The sequence below is a fragment of the Bos taurus genome, chromosome 25 (assembly GCF_002263795.3).
Source record: "Bos taurus isolate L1 Dominette 01449 registration number 42190680 breed Hereford chromosome 25, ARS-UCD2.0, whole genome shotgun sequence".
Taxonomy (NCBI): Eukaryota; Metazoa; Chordata; class Mammalia; order Artiodactyla; family Bovidae; genus Bos; species Bos taurus.
The window spans coordinates 26,988,352-27,004,208 of NC_037352.1; the positions used below are offsets into that span (position 1 = coordinate 26,988,352).

General features: G+C 49.6%; 1 long non-coding RNA gene across 3 annotated transcripts in view; it reads left to right on the forward strand.

The window, feature by feature from the left end:
* The first annotated feature begins 4,241 nt into the window (after positions 1 to 4,241).
* Positions 4,242 to 15,857, forward strand: part of LOC101902665 (uncharacterized) — a 48,429-nt gene continuing 36,813 nt past the window's right edge. Inside the window, exons 1-4 of one of the 3 annotated variants that reach the window (XR_009492924.1) lie at positions 4,242 to 8,026; positions 12,651 to 12,711; positions 13,003 to 13,126; positions 13,434 to 15,321. This is a non-coding gene — a long non-coding RNA (uncharacterized lncRNA). Of the gene's footprint in view, positions 8,027 to 12,650; positions 12,712 to 13,002; positions 13,169 to 13,433; positions 15,322 to 15,857 lie in introns of all 3 variants that reach the window. The other 2 variants (XR_009492923.1, XR_003032572.2) reach the window with 2 other exon arrangements.

Sequence of the window (15,857 nt, forward strand, 5' to 3'; positions counted from 1 at the left end):
CCTGTGCAGCCTTGAACCTTCCTTCTTGCTTTTCCCTAGCCTCTGCATCACCCATGTGTCCTACTTTGCATGCCTGCTCAGCACTGCCCTCTCTTGAGACTCTGCCCGCAGAGAGAGTGAGCCTGCTCCTCCTTCACTTGACAATCCTTCTCATACTTAACCTTCAACTTGGGTTTCACCTCTCAGGGAAGCTTTCTCTGTCTCCTCTGCCCCATCAGGGCTCCCAGAGCTTCCAACATCCCCTCGTCCACTCACCGATCACCATACACTATCGTTCTCCATCTCTTGGTCTCTCTCTCCCAGTGACAGGAGGCCGGGTGTTCTCCATAGCCCCAGCATCTGGCCACCGGAAAAGGAGACACCTCCACGAGCAATGAGTGAAGGAAGGCAGGAACATACTGGTTCCAACTGGTGGGCTCAGCAAAACCAGGCCAAGGAGTGTGGTCTGCACCTGATCTCCAGGAATGCCTATGTCGGTGCCCTGTCTTGATAGAGTGATGGGCCAACCGAGCAGTGAGGGCATGGGGGCCCAAGGCAGGGACCATCAGAAGGAGCAGCACCGTCTACTCCATTCAGTGCATCTGTGAGCCTTTGCAGCACTGCTACAGAGTCGGGATGGGCTGAACCAGTCCCAGTAGCATCCTGCCTTCCTGGAAGGCACTGTCTTGTGGCTCAACCGTCTTCATCATCATCATCTCTAACACTGTTTTTTTCTTTTCCAGCTGTGCCACATGGCTTGTGGAATCTTCGTTCTCTGACCAGGGATTGAGTCCAGGTCCTCAGCAGTGAAAGCACGGAGTCCTCATTACTGGACTGCAGGATCGTCCCATCACTAAAATGAGCACTGACTGATGGCCTGTTCTAAGCTTTTTCCATAGAATAACATGTCCTTTACAAACCCCCATGGAGTGGCTAGTACTGTTTCCCCATTTCACAGATGAGGAAAATTGAGGCACAGCAAGGTTACGTGAATAGTTCTGGGTCACACAGCTAGGATTAGAATTGGGCTCCAAAGTCAGAGCTCTTTACCATTATCAGTGTCTCTATCCTCCGGGCCTGACACTTTGCAACCTGTGAGACATTCCACAGTCCTTGTCCCCTGGGTTCTCTTCAGGAAACTGACAGGGGACTACATTTCACAGATGAGGTGCAGAGGAAGGGAAGGAATCCCATTTTTTAGCCTCTATTATGTCACCGGTCACTTGATACATAGATAGTATCTCATGACCCTGGGAAGTAGGTTTATGGTTATTATTCCCACTTTTACAGATGAGGTTCAGTGACTTGTCAGGATCACACAGAATAAATTGTAGAGGCCTTGGGCTCAGGACAGGCTCCGATGTCTGGGCTGGTCCTGTCATCCCACAGTTCCTTTGGTGTCCCCTTCGCAGGACACGTTTGGACACCACAGTGAGAATGGGAGGCACAGAGGCAGCACGCTCTGCGTCTAGGTTCTAACCCAGTCCAGGTCTGGCGCTTGGCACCCCCTGGAATCCAGCTAAGTGTCACCTCTGCTTCCGGGGCAGCTCTGGGCTTGATGAGGAGGGCCAGAGGAAGGGGAAGAGCACAGATGGGAAACTAGGGTGTCGACTTCAAAAGGAGAAGTGGAATTTCCTGGTGGTCTGGTATTTAGGATTCTGGGCTTTCGTTACCATGGCCCAGGTTCAATCCCTGGTCAGGGAACTGAGATCCCATAAGTCATGAGGCTCCAACCAAAAAAAAAAAAATACCCCAACTTTGCATTATCCCCAGTGACCTCCTTGGGGAATCTGTGCTCACAGTCTCCCAACTTTAGGTCCTGTGAGTCTACAGAGTCTAATTCCTAGATGGGGAGGGACCTTTCTACCAGGGGACACAGCCAAATCCCATTAAATTTAGAGGTACATCTGCCACGTGGTCACTTACATCTCCTCCTGCCAATAGACCAGCAGGCAACAAAAGGACATGCCATACTGTTGCAGGAAGGGGGACTCCTTCCAGGACCCAAGAGTGGGCTCTTGTGTAACATTTGGAATGAGTTGTCCAAGGAGAGACACGAGCTGACAAAGCGATAGACTGTATTGGGAAGGGGCGCCCAGGCAGAGAGCAGAAGTGAAAGAGAACCCAGGAGAACTGATCTGTCCCGTGGCTCCTAGTCTTGGGTTTTATGATGATGGGGTTTGTTTCCAGATTGCTGTGGCCAATCACTCTGATTCAGCATCCTTCCTGGTGGTGCACACATGGCTCAGCCAAGATGGATGCCAGTAAGAAGGATCCTAGGAGGTGGTAGAATGCATGGCATCTCCTTCTGACCTTTCCTGAACTCTTCCGGTTGGTGGTGGCTTGTTAGTTCCGTCTTCCTTTCTAGGACTTCTGTTGTAAAATAACTCACGCAAATGGTCACTATGGTGTCTGGCTAGGGTAGGCGATTTCGGTCAGTGTGCTTCCCCTAACAATATGGATGGGCAGAGGGTAACAGACTATGTTCAGAACAGGAAGTAGGACCAGGGCTATGTAATGGGGGACAGCAGGAATATGCTTAGCGTTCAGGTGATCACTTGGAATATCTCCAGCTACCCATGCTGAGGTGATTTTTTTTTAATTGTATTTATTTATTTTTATTTGTTATTTTGGCTGTGCTAAGTCTTCCTTGCTGTGCGGGGGCTTTCTCTACTTTCAGAGAGCAGGGGCTATTTACCTGTTGAGGTTTGTGGGCTTCTTATCGCAGTGGCTTCCATTTTTGCAGAGCACAGGCTCTAGGCGTGCAGGCTTCAGTGGTGGCTGCACATGGACTCAGCAGCTGTGGCTCTCGAACTTAGGTGCTCAGAGGCATGTGGGATCTTCCCGGACCAGGGATCAAACTGGTGTCCCCTGCATTGCCAGGCAGATTCTTAACCACTAGACCACCAGGGAAGCCCCCATGCTAAATTTTATTTGTAAGTGAGCAAGTACCATTGTCACGGGCTCATAAAGCATGCTAACTAGGGACTCAGACCCTTCAGGAGCGAGGGCCAGGCTCAATCCCCCAGACAAAGTGCAGAGACCAGCAGAACCACTAGCTGAAGCCAGGAGCAGAAGGGAGGGGCTGGGCTAGAATGAGTGGGTGTAGAAGAGAGAGCTGAGAGAGATCAGCTGTGTCTAGAGCTAATCCTCCTTTCCTAAGTTTATCCAGAAATTATGATCAAGCAGAATCCTGAGGAAGTTGTACTGGGATGAAGAGAACTTAATAGGAGAAGCCAGTAGATCTGAACAGCGCCAAAGTGGACTGTAGAACATTGTTGGTGCCCCACCCAGATTCTTTTGCCAACAGCACACCCTTCTCCCATGTCCCCTCCTCTGGAGAACTGCCCAGCACCTCTCCTGCTGGAAGAATTTGGCCAGTGGTGAAAGTAACTTCGTGATACAATTTTGGCCCCAGAACTTTCTCTAGATCAAATGTGGTCAGTTGAGATCACATTTTTGCTCAGCTTTTTATCACCGACATACCTTGATAACCCTATTTGTCTGAGAACATTTCCCCAGTCGCTTGATCCAGAATTTCCATCATGGACTATATCAAACTCAAAAGCTTCTGCACAGCAGAAGGACCAATTAACAAAATGAAAAGACAGCCTGTGGAAAGGAAGGAAAAAGTTTGAAAATCATATATCAACGGGGATTAATATCTAAAAATGTAAAGAACTTAGTGTAGCAAGAACAAATAAAATAAAGAGGAGGGCACTTCCCTGGTGGTGCAGTGGATATGAGTCCGCCTGCCAGTGCAGGGGACTTGGGTTCATCCCTAGTCCAGGAAGATTCCACATGCTGAGGAGCAACTACGCTCTCACAGCCATAAATCAATACTCACCATTTAAAAAATACAGTAAGAATCATCTCATCCAGGTGAGAAAATGGAGTTTTGAAGAGCTGATGTTACACAATGCCCCAAAGATAGAGACGATGCTGAAAGCTCAACTTCTCTGTACACCAGTCCTGAATAAAGTCTCAGAGGCAGAGTTTTGGGTAAAGTAGAAAAGGAGCACTTTATTGCTTTTACAGGCAAAGGGGAACACAGTGGCTTCATGCCCTCAAAAACATCTGTCCCCCATTTGGGGAAGATAGTGAAACGTTTTATAGCAATTGTTCAGAGAGGGCATGATCAACTTGTAACATTCTTCTTCTTTTTTCTTTTATTTTTTATGATATTGAATTAGCCATACATGAAGAGCATGAACATTCTTCTGATGGGTTGGTGGTGAGGTAAGTAGGGGTCCATGGTCTCAAACTTCAGGTCCAACTGGTCAGGTGTCTACATGCTTGTGGGCAGCATACCGTTGTTAACCATCAAATTCTCCAACCTAGAAGGGATTTTGGTATCTGCAAAATAGCTCAAAGATATTGTGTGCATCCCTTGATGGGGAATCAAGCTCTTACCCCAAGGCTACTCTTACTTTTCTTGGCTTCTCCCTGGTTTTGCATCCCTGCCCTCCCCTAGTGAACAACTGCTTGAATCTGCCCATTAGAACCCAGGGAAGGCCATGGAGCCTGAATGAACGTTGTTTCCTATCATCAAAGAAATGCAGGAGGAGACTTCCCTCATGGTCCAGTGGCTGGGACCACATGGTCCCAAGCAGGGGCCCGGGTTTGATCCCTTGTCAGGGAATAGATCCCACATGCTTCAACCCAGTGCAGCAAATAAATAAATATCTTAAACAACAAAAAAGGGAGGACACAAAGACCTTGTGTCCAGGAGCCCCACAGGGCCCTGCACCGAGGTAAGGCCAGATCTCCACAGAGTCTCATTCTAGATTTCAGTGGAAAAAAGAATCCCCTGGGTTACTCTTACAAATATAGATTCTTGATTCCCACTCAGACGTTCCATAGGTTCTAAGGAGCCCCTGGTGGTAATGAACCCACCTCCCAGTGCAGGAGACTTAAGAGATGTGGATTTGATCCCTGGGTCAGGAAGATCCCCTGGAGGAAGGCACAGCAACCCACTCCAGTATTCTTGCCTGGAGAATCCCATGGACAGAGGAGTCCAGTAGGTTGCAGTCCATAGGGTCAAAAAGAGTTGGACACGACTGAAGCGACTTACCAAACATGCCCCAACCACTAATGCCGAAGAAGCTGAAGCTGACTGTTCTATAAACACCCACAAGATTTTCTAGGATTAACACCAAGAAAGAAAAAAACAAAACAAAACCAGATGTAAAGATGTCCTTTTCATCATGGGGTATTGGAATGCAAAATAGGAAGTCAAAAGATATCTGGAGTAACAGGCAAGTTTGGCCTTAGAGTACAAAATGAAGCAGGGCAAAAGCTAACACACGTTTGTTGAGACAACACACTGGTCATAGCACACAGTCTTTCAACAACACAAGAGGCAACTCTACACATGGACATCACCAGATGGTCAATACTGAAATCAGATCGAGTGTATTCTTCTCAGCCAAAAATGGAGAAGCTTTATACAATCAGTAAAAAGAAGTCCTGGAGCTGAGTGTGGCTCAGATCATTGGCTCCTTATTGCAAAATTCAGGCTTAAAATAAAGAAGCTAGGGGAAACCACTAGGCCATTCAGCTGTGACCTGAATCAAATCCCTTATGATTATACAGTGAAAGTGAAAGTCACTCAACAGGTTCGACTCTTTGTGACCCCATAGACTATACAGTTCAAAGAATAATACTGGAATGGGTAGTGTTTCTCTTCTTCAGGGATTTCTCAACACAGGGATCAAACCCAGGTCTCCCGCATTGCAGGCAAATACGTTACCAACTGAGCTATCAGTGATTATACAGTGGAGGTGACAAATAGATTCAGGGAATTAAGATCTGGTAGACAGACTGCCTGAAGAACTATGGACAGAGGTTTGTAACATTGTACAAGAGGCCGTGACCAAAACCATCCCAAAGGAAAAGAAATGCAAGAAAGCAAAATCCTTCTCTGAGGAGGCTTTACAAATAGCTGAGGAAAGAAAAGAGGTGAAAAGCAAGGAAGAAGAGAAGGAAAGATATACCCAACTGAGTGCCGAGTTCCAGAGAACAGTAAGAAGAGATAAGGAGGCCTTCTCAAATGAACAATGCAAAGAGATCAGAAAACAATAGAATGGGAAAGACTAGAGATCTCTTCAAGAAAACTGGAGAGATCAGGGGAACATTTCATGCAAAGATGGGCACGAGAAAGGACAGAAACAGTAAGGACCTAATAGAAGCAGAAGAGATAAAGACCAGGTGGCTAGAATATACAGACGAACTACAAAAAAGGTCTTAATATCCCGGGTAACCACGACGGTGTGGTCACTAACCTAGAGCCAGACATCCTGGAGCCTGAAGTCCAGTGGGCCTTAGGAAGCATGCCTATGAACAAAGCTAGCAGAGGCGACAGAATTCTAGCTGGAGCTATTTAACATCCTAAAAGATGATGCTGTTAAAGTGCTGTACTCAATATGTCAGCAAATATGGAAAACTCAGCAGTGGCCCCAGGACTGGAAAGGGTCAGTTTTCATTCCCATCCCAAAGAAGGGCAGTGCCAAAGAATTTTCAGATTATAGCTCAATTGCAATCATTTCATGTGCTAGCAAAATTATGCTCAAAATCCCTCAAGCTAGGCTTCAGCGGTATATGAACTGAGAACTTCCAGATGTATAAGCTGGGTTTAGAAAAGGCAGAGGAACCAGAGATCCAATTGCCAACATTAGCTGGATCATAGAGAAAGTAAGGGAATTCCAGAAAAAACATCTATTTCTGCTTCATTGATTACTGGAAAGCCTTTGACTGTGTGGATCACAGCAAACCATGGAAAATCCTTAGAGATGGGAATACCAGACCAACTTACCTGTTTCCTGAGCAACCTGTATGAGGCTCAATAAGGAACAACCGACTGGTTCAAAATTGGGAAAGGAGCACAGCAAGGCTATATGCTGTTACTCTGTTTATGGAACTTTATGCAGAGTACATCATGCAAAATGCAGGGTGGATGACCCACAAGCTGGAATCAATATTGTCAGGAGAACTATCACAAACCTCAGAGAAGCAGATAATACCATCCTACTGGCAGAGAATGAAGAGGAACTAAAGAGACTCTTCGGAGAAGGCAATGGCACCCCACTCCAGTACTCTTGCCTGGAAAATCCCATGGACGGAAGAGCCTGCAAGGCTGCAGTCCATGGGGTTCCTGAGGGTCAGACATGACTCAAGTGACTTAGCAGCAGCAGCAGCAAAAAGCCTCTTGATGAGGCTGAAAGAGGAGAGCAAAAAAGCTGGCTTAAAACTCAACATTCAAAGCACTAAGATCATGGCATCCAGTCTCATCACTTGATGGCAAGTAGAAAGGGAAAAAGTGGCAGCAGTGACAGATTTTATCTTCTTGGGCTCCAAAATCACTGCAGAAGGTGACTGCAGCCATGAAATTAAAAGATGCTTGTTCCTTGGAGGAAAACTATGACAAATCTAGACAACATATTAAAAAGCAAAGACATCGCTTTGTGACTAAAATCCTTATAGTTAAAGCTATAGTTTTTCCAGTAAGTAAGCCTGTATACATGTAACAGCTGGACTGACCCTTGTTTCACCAAATCAAGTGGAATTCAGATCATTCTAATGGAAGAGAGAGCTTTAGGCAGCTGAGATCTAAGCCCTCAGGCTTCCTAATTTCCTTGTATGACCAGTTAAGAGTTTAGGGGGCTGCCCTAGGCTTCCCAGATGGTGCTAGTGGTAAAGAACCCGCCTGCCAATGCAGGAGATATAAGAGATGTGGATTCCATCCTTGGGTGGGGAAGATCCCCTGGAGGAGGGCATGGCAACCCACTCCAGTATTCTTGCCTGCAAAATCCTATAGACAGAGGAGCCTGATGGTCTACAGTCCATAGGGTCACAAAGGGTCTGACATGACTGAAGAGACTTAGCACCCAGGCACTCTGGGCCTGGGGTGGGGTGAAGGTAAGCACATTCCAGGAAGGGAATGAAGGCAGAAGGCCTAGTAGCAGCTGCTGGAAGAATTACATGAGGATTCAGAGTTTTCCATGGAGCTCTGGAAGAAGAATATTTGGAAGAATTCGGAAGAATACAGGTAATTGGAAGAATACAGTATTGTGCAGGAGGCCATGGTCTTAAAAATCCTAGATTTTTGAAAGAATAATCTCAAACGCTCATGTCTAAATGGACAAAAGCCTGAGGCTCCCAGCTCACTCTGGATAAGGTCAGGAATTTTGCATCATAACTGCTTAGCATGGGGCTTCCCTGGTGGCTCAGACAGTGAAGACCCGGCCTGGGATTCGGGAGACCTGAGTTCGATCCCTAGGTTGGGAAGATCCCCCGGAGGAAGAAACAGCAACCCACTCCAGTATTCTTGACTGGAGAATCCCCACTGGCAGAGGAGCCTGGAGGGCTACAGCCCATGGGGTCTCAAAGACTTGGACACGACTGAGCAACTAAGCACAGCACAGCACAGCTGCCTAGCATAGGGTTGGACACACAAGAGGTGCTTAATGTCCATTTATGTGATGTAGCAGTGTGGTCCTCAACCAAATTTTACAGAAGATTTTTAAGATCATTTCTTTATAACTGTGTGGGGTTTCTTTGCAAAGGTAGTCCAGTCATTTGTCTGGTTCTATATTCAAATGGGTCAAAAAGGGAACTTCCTTGGTGGTTGAGTGGTTAAGGACCTGTCTGCCAATGCAGGGGACATGGGTTCACTCCCTGCCCCGGGAAGATCCCACATGCTGAAGGGCAGCTAAGTCTGTGTGACCCAACCGCTGAAGCCCATGAGCCCTAGAGCCTGTGCTCCACAACGAGAGAAGCCACCGCAATGAGAAACCAGAGGACCACGAGGAAGAGTGGTCCAACTCGGGAAAACCCACATGCAGCAACAAAGAGCCAGCACGATCAGAAAGAAACTCACCACACGGACGATTCAAATGCCTTTAAAAAAGAGAGAAACTTTTGCAATGTTCAAAGCCCCTGCTGCAGGAACGCACTTAAAGCATCCATCCCAGCTCCCAATCAGGAGGGGGCATGCGTGTGTGCTGATTTGCTTCAGTCCATGCTAAATTGTTACAGTAGAGGCCGACTCTTTGTGACCCTATGGACTGCAGGCCACCAGGCTCCTCTGTCCATGGGATTCTCCAGGCAAAAATACTGGAGTGGATTGCCCTGCCCTCCTCCATGGAATTTTCCCCACCCAGAGATGGAACATAAGCGCCCTCCGTCTCCTGCATTGGCAGGTGGGTTCTTTACCACTAGTGCCATCTGGGAAGCCCCATTAGAAGGGCACAACTCTAAAAAGAAATGTGATCGTATCTATGTGATGAATTTGGAGAGGTCTGGGGAAACGTGTATACTGGCAACACCCACTGACAGTAGCAACTCAGCTAGTGTTGCCATCAGACCCTCCAGGGACACTGGACAATGAGCTCTACTGAAGGGTTCTGTGACCATTAGAAGCCACACCCATGGTTGGGTGTGTTACTTCCAGAACTTTCATCAACCAGACCCTGGCAACTTCTGTGGAGCCTTGTTTTCAGTGATTACAATTGCAAGGGTGGCTGTCAACCTCTTACAGAGGCATTTTGTGTTCACCTGCCCACCATATTTCAGTGTAATCTCCTCTCTGCTTTTTAAAAAAACTATTTATTTGGCTGCTTTGGGTCTTAATTGAGACAGGCAGGCTATTTCATTGCAATGCACCAGCTTCTCTCTAGCTAAAGCACATGGGCTCAGTAGTTGGAGGGCAAACTTAGTTGCCCTGTGGCATGTGGGATCTTAGTTCCCCAATCCAACCACTTCACCTGCATCGGAAGGCCAATTCTTAACCAATGGACCACCGGGGAAGGCCCTCCTCTCTGCTTTCTGAGTAGTGTCCCATGTGACCAACAAAGGAGCTGCCCCAGTGCATGTCTTAAGGAGGGCGCTTGCCCAGATAATCCTCTACGTGACAGCTGTCCCTTCACTAGGAGCCACAGAAAGCTGTGTTTGTCATTACAGCTGTTTACAGCCATTGCCAGGGAGTGCTAGTGGTCAAGAATCTGACTGCCAGTGCAGGGGATGTAAAAGATGTGGATTTTATCCCTGGATTGGGAAGATCCTCTGGAGGAGGACATGGCAACTCATCCCACTGTTCTTGCCTGGAGAATCCCATGGACAGAGGAGCCTGGCGGGCTACAGGCCATAGTGTTGCAAAGACTCGGACCTGAGTGACGTGACTTAGCACACACTCACAGGCATTCTAGTTCTTTTCCTTCCAGGCAGAATGTGAAAAGAGGTCCTAACTCTGCCCACTTTGAAATTAGGGGAGGCTGTGGAGTAGTCAATACTATGTGAGCACAACTGTGCTGTGTCACTTCTGGGCAGAAGCTATAGAAGCCAGGCCATGTTTCACCAAGTCCTTCTCCCTCTATTCATCGGTGATTGGGTGGTGATTATGGAAGCTCATATCCAGATGGAGCTTCTTCCCTTGGCCTTAATCCCTGGGTAACTAGAATGGGCAGACCTCTCCCCAGTGACCAACCCTAGACACACAACATGAGCCCGAATCAGACCTTAGTTGCTGTAAGCCACCCAAACTTGGGTGTTCTTTGTTACTGCAGCATAACTTCACCTGCTCTGACTGATACAGAAGCTATGACCTTCTACACAAATGCAGGAGAGATCTGGATCTTCCGGAAGAGTACCCACTGCTGAAAAGGAACCTCAAGATCAATGGGCTGCTCCCACTCCTAAATTCAGTGAGCTCAATCCAAGGTTGTGGATAGTTCTTCGAGCCGGCAGGAGCCCTCCATCCCTTTCCAGCAGCTCCCCACTGGAGACTGAATGGTGCTCCTGTTTCTGAATGTGGTCTGCAGCCCTAGTCCCTCATATATGAAACCCCACCAGTGACTGCCATAAACCATCTTTCCGATGGTTCTTAGACAAAATGTGTAAATAAAGTGGACAGAAGACAGAAATTTTTGTGCAGATGAAGAGACGTGTGGGTGCTGTAAACTCGGGGTTCACTTATGGCAGAGAAGGTCTGACTGTTGTTTTTATATTTTATTGTCAACGTGGGTGGATCATAGTATTTCCAACTCATATTTTAAGTAGATCTCCTCAGTCATTTCGGTCGTTCTGACTCTTTGTGACCGTATGGCCTGAGGCTGCCAGGCTCCTCATTGCATTGGATTCTCTAGGCAGGAATACTGGAATGGGTTGTCATGCCCTCCTCCAGCAGATCTTCCCCAACCAGGGGTTGAACTCCTGTCTCCTGCATTACAGGGAGATTCTTTACCAATGAGCCACTGGGGAAACCTGTTTTAAGTATACAGGTATAAGTATACTTTTAAGTATACTGCTTAAAACCTGTTTTAAGCAGACAAATAATGTCTGCTCATGGTAAAACTGTCAAACTGCAGAGTAGGTTATAAAGTGAAAAGCAAAAGTTCTCCTCTATCTCTGTATGCAGTCACACTCAGCTATCTCTCTATCCAGCCAGCGAGGGGTGCAGGCACACCATCCGGCCCTGAGGTGCTCTCTAGAGTGTGAGAAATGGCCTTGACCTTCAGTAGGCTTATGTCCGAGTCTAAGTTAATGAGGTGGGGCCAGTAGTGCTTCTGCTAGGACTGAAGCAAGCTGGAGGGGACTGTGTGGATCTAGCGAGTACTTGTCTCATCCCAAAGTGGAAGCCACAGTTCTGCACCAGCTGTTTCTTGTTCAAGGAAACAAAGAATGCAGACTCAGTGTTGCTGGATTCCAAGTGAAAGAAATGTGTGGTTCCTCTGCCAAACTTAACACACAGAGGATGGACATGATCAACTGGCAGATGCTATAGTTCTGAAGGTGGGCTCTGAGGCCTTGGGAATCCTAGCTTTAAAAAAAAATTATTTTATGAACTCATTATTTTTCTTTATAATTTAATATTCCTTTCTAAACTTTATTCATTTATTGATGTATTATATATTTTTGGCTGTGCTGGGTCTTTATTGCTGCATGCTGGCTTTCTCCACTTGTGGCGCGGGGTACTCTTTGTTGGGGTGTGCAGGCTTCTTGTTGGCGTAGCTTCTTTTGGTAGGGTGCACAGGCCCTAGGTTCTGGGCTCGGTAGTTGTGGCGCTCGGGCTTTGTTTCTCTGCATCTTCCCAGACCAGGGTTCAAACCCGGATCTCTTGCATTAGCAAGCGAATTCTTTACCACTAGACAGACCCCCAGAGAAGCTCTGAATCCTAGCTTTATCACTCAGTCATTCCCAGTTTCCTCATCTATAAAATGAGATCATAAACAGGATTCTTAGGAGGATCAAATGAGATGCTGAAAGCACGTAAGATATAAGCTTTATGAAGCACTCTTCATAAAGCTTATATCTAGGGGAAGAGTCAAATGAATCTCATCTGGGAATGACACACATGAAGGGTTTTTGGGACACAAACCTGAAAGATGAAGTTAACTGGGTGCAGCGGTGGGAAGGGTGGAAGGGAAGAACCTAATCGCTAGAGGGACTGGCTCCAGAAAAAAACCTGGGGAATCATGCAAGCCAAACTAAAGCAATGAGGCGGAAGAGGAAACAATCTTCCGGGAGTCAAGGATTTCCTAAATACACTGTGAGCTAGAAGGAGCCTCTCAGTTCAGCCTGAGGCCAGTCCCTGCAAATTTAGGACTTCACATCACACCAGCCAGCCTGCGTTCAATTCCCTGCCAGAAAAACCACATTCACCAAATCTTCCGCAGGGCCCTGGAACCAGAGGGGTTGAAAGCGAATAGTTTTGCAGGCAGAGGAGGAAGAAGGCAGGTAAGAAGGTGCAGTGGTAGGAAGCAGGGCCGTTTGCCTTGGCAGCTGAGGTGTCTAGCAGGGAGAGGGAGGGGAGCGCGGCGAGGGGGCGGGGATGCCTCCAAGACTGGTTGGGAATTGACAGCGCCCACAACTTCAGGTTGAGGAATCTGATCTGGTTGTCGGACCTTAGTCAAACGATGAATGGGCGCCCCCTAGCAGCAGTAATCGGTAGTGGACACCAAAGTACTCAGATGAGGGGCGGGGGGAGGAGGGGGTGCGGCTCAAGACGGGGTAGACGGCCTGGCACAGTTTTCTTCTCACAGGCGCGCTAACTCCTTCCTACATGACGGACACCTGGGATCCCAAAACAGCTGGGCTGGAAGGGCCCTCGAGAAAGGAACTACCAACACGTGCCCTGTGTCAGGCCCTGAAGGTGGGCATTTTCGTGAACATTGTCATAACACTCTGCTTCGAGGTAGGTATCGTTATCCCCATTTTTCAGATGTGAAAAATCGAGGTTTGGTGACTTCCCAAGGAGGGGTGGGGATGTTGTATGACTCCAGAGCCTTTTCCCTGGAGCTCTCCCAACTTGGAAGCTACCGATTCTCTGAGGTTTGGGGGAACAAGCATCAGGTGTCAGGCGCCGAAGCTTTCCAAGGGACAACAGCGTGACAGTAGTTTCGGCAAGAACCACGCCTCCCTTGTCGCCACAACACTGATTACTGTTGCTTTCCTTTAAGAGCCTTCCCCTGAAAGATGAAGTCCTCGTCACACGGGGAGGCGGACATTATAGATTCCTGGATCTCTCGGACGTCTTTTCTCCCTCACCCGCATTGATCTCCACTGGCGACAGAAATTCTTCCCCTCCACTAGCGAGTGAAGGCATGAGACTACATTTCCCAGCAGGTCGTCAGAAGCGGGTGGCGAGGAGAGAAGGAAACAGACTCTCCGTTTCTGTCTGCTCTCAATATGGACTGTCGGCGGTGATGCACATTTCAATAGCGCACGTCCTTCCTCTGTTGAGCTGAGGGGACCACTTCCCCCAGCAGGCACTCGAGCAGAGGATGTGCTAGGCCGCCATGGTTATTGACGTCCTTTCTCCTATTTTCACAGGCAGTAGCCTTAGTGCATGAACTACAAGTCCCAGGAAACCGTCTCTTCTTTCGTCCAGCGGCCATCTTTGCTGGTAGACCCCGCCCTTTCCCCCCCTTCTATTGTCTCGTCAAAGATAATAGAAGGGAGCCGGGAAGACTGCAACTCCCGTCAAGCTTTGCGCCAACAGGAGGGGAATTTCGATATTACAGGCGGGCGAGGTGCCAAGGTAGTATAGTGAGGCGATCGGGAGAAGCTAGGTTGCCTGCCATTTTTATGGTAGTCCCCATATCCTCTTGGTCCTGCCTTCTAGAACTCTAGAAGGCTAGGTGGGAACATCGCACCTCGTAAGATGGACTACTAAGCAGGTGTCCACCCCCTCCTCCGCCATCTTGTTTGTAGTCGTCATTCGCACGCCTGTACGCTCTGCAACCGGGAACCTTGGGGCAGCCAGACTATAACTCCCAGCATCCTCCACTCCCGGTTTGGCACGTCCTCCGTCATCTTGTTTGTAGTTCCCACTGACCGCACCATCCCATTGATCCCACGGTAGCACCAGCGCCCGCGGGACTACTACTTCCGTCGTGCCCTGCGCATGTTAGTCCTGAAAAGTGGTGGTGTTGGGGGATGGAGGGAGGCAGGGGGCGGGGTTCCTTTTGGAGAAGGAGAAAGTAAAGAGGAGGAGGAGGAGGAGGAGGAGAGGAGGGGCGGGGGAGGGGAGAAGGGAGTGAGAGGAGGGGAGAGGGAGGGAGGGGAGGGGAGAGGGAGGGAGGGGAGGGGAGGGGGAGGAGAGGAAGGAACTCAGGAGGGATGAGAGAGGCGGCCAGGGCCCCGGGCCGAAGCAGTGCGGGGCCGGGGGTCCAGCGGGACTGAGACACGCCGATTGCCCCCACACCCGTTTCCTGTCCCCTCCATCCTTTCCTTCCATCCTCCAGCTTGAGGACGGAGATTTATTCAAATTTTATGTAAATCTCTATCTCCCGAGGGTCGCGCGCTGAGGGGAGGGGAAGAGGGCGGGGCCGCGCGAAGGCTGCGGGGTCAGGGGCCCAGCAGCTTCCTTCGACCCCTTGGAACCGAAGGGCTCTTAAACTGGCCAAGGACCTTTGGGAGTGGGCTTCGGAAAGGGGCCAGTTAAACGGCCGGGGGCGCTGGGGAGAGGCGAGGTGGGGCGTGGTGAGGGGAACTAGGACTCGAACCCCCGGACTGCGTGGGGCCCAGGCAGAAGCTGTGCACCCTGCGCCCGAGGAGCCCCCGTTGGCCTGGGGAGACTGAGGGACTGAGTCCCCCAGAGCAGTACCTCCCCCCTGGAAGGGCCGCGCCGCAACCCGTGGGAGGGCCTCGCCCCTGGCGCCCGCCATGGCCACTAGCCGCCGTCCCGGCCTCGGCCGGAAGGAGGGGCCGAGCGCCCTCGGTGGGCGGTGGACCCGGGCGTTGAGCGTTCCGCGCCCAGCGCTGTCAGACTACCCCCGCCGCCGATGGTGGCCGACCAGCCGGGAGCTGCCGAGAAGGGCGAGTTGGCTCCCGGACACGTATGAGGTGAGTTCATGCAGCTCCTCCTCACCCCCAGACCTGGGCAGCTCCCAGTCGCATTCATCCTCAGCTCGGCCTCTCTCCACCTTGCCCGCCCCCAGCCTCACCCTCTATTAGCTCCAAACTCCTCGTCTCCAGCCCTCTTTCCTGTAAGATCTCAACCCTGGGGAACTGGCCTTTCTTCCTAGACCTGGCTTCTCCTTGCAGACCCCTATCCCCGCCTGCAGTTGCAGCCCCAAAGGGCCCTCCCCTGGAGCGCTGGAGGGCTCCTTTCCCCCCATGGATGGGTCTGGAAAGGGGGAAGGTGCGGTGAGACTCTGGATATGAAGAGAGCCTCCCGGCCTGCTGAATCTGTGTGGGATCTTGGAGGATTTGGTTTGCCTGGGAAGAGGAACCCAAGGGATTCCAGACAATTAGGGATGGAAAGCAGCTTGGGAAGCTGGGAGGCAGGGGGCGGTGCACGTAGCCCATCTTGAGTTCTATGGAGATGTCAGGCTGGATTCTAGATTCCCAGGGAATCTGGGAGATTGCCCAGGTTGACC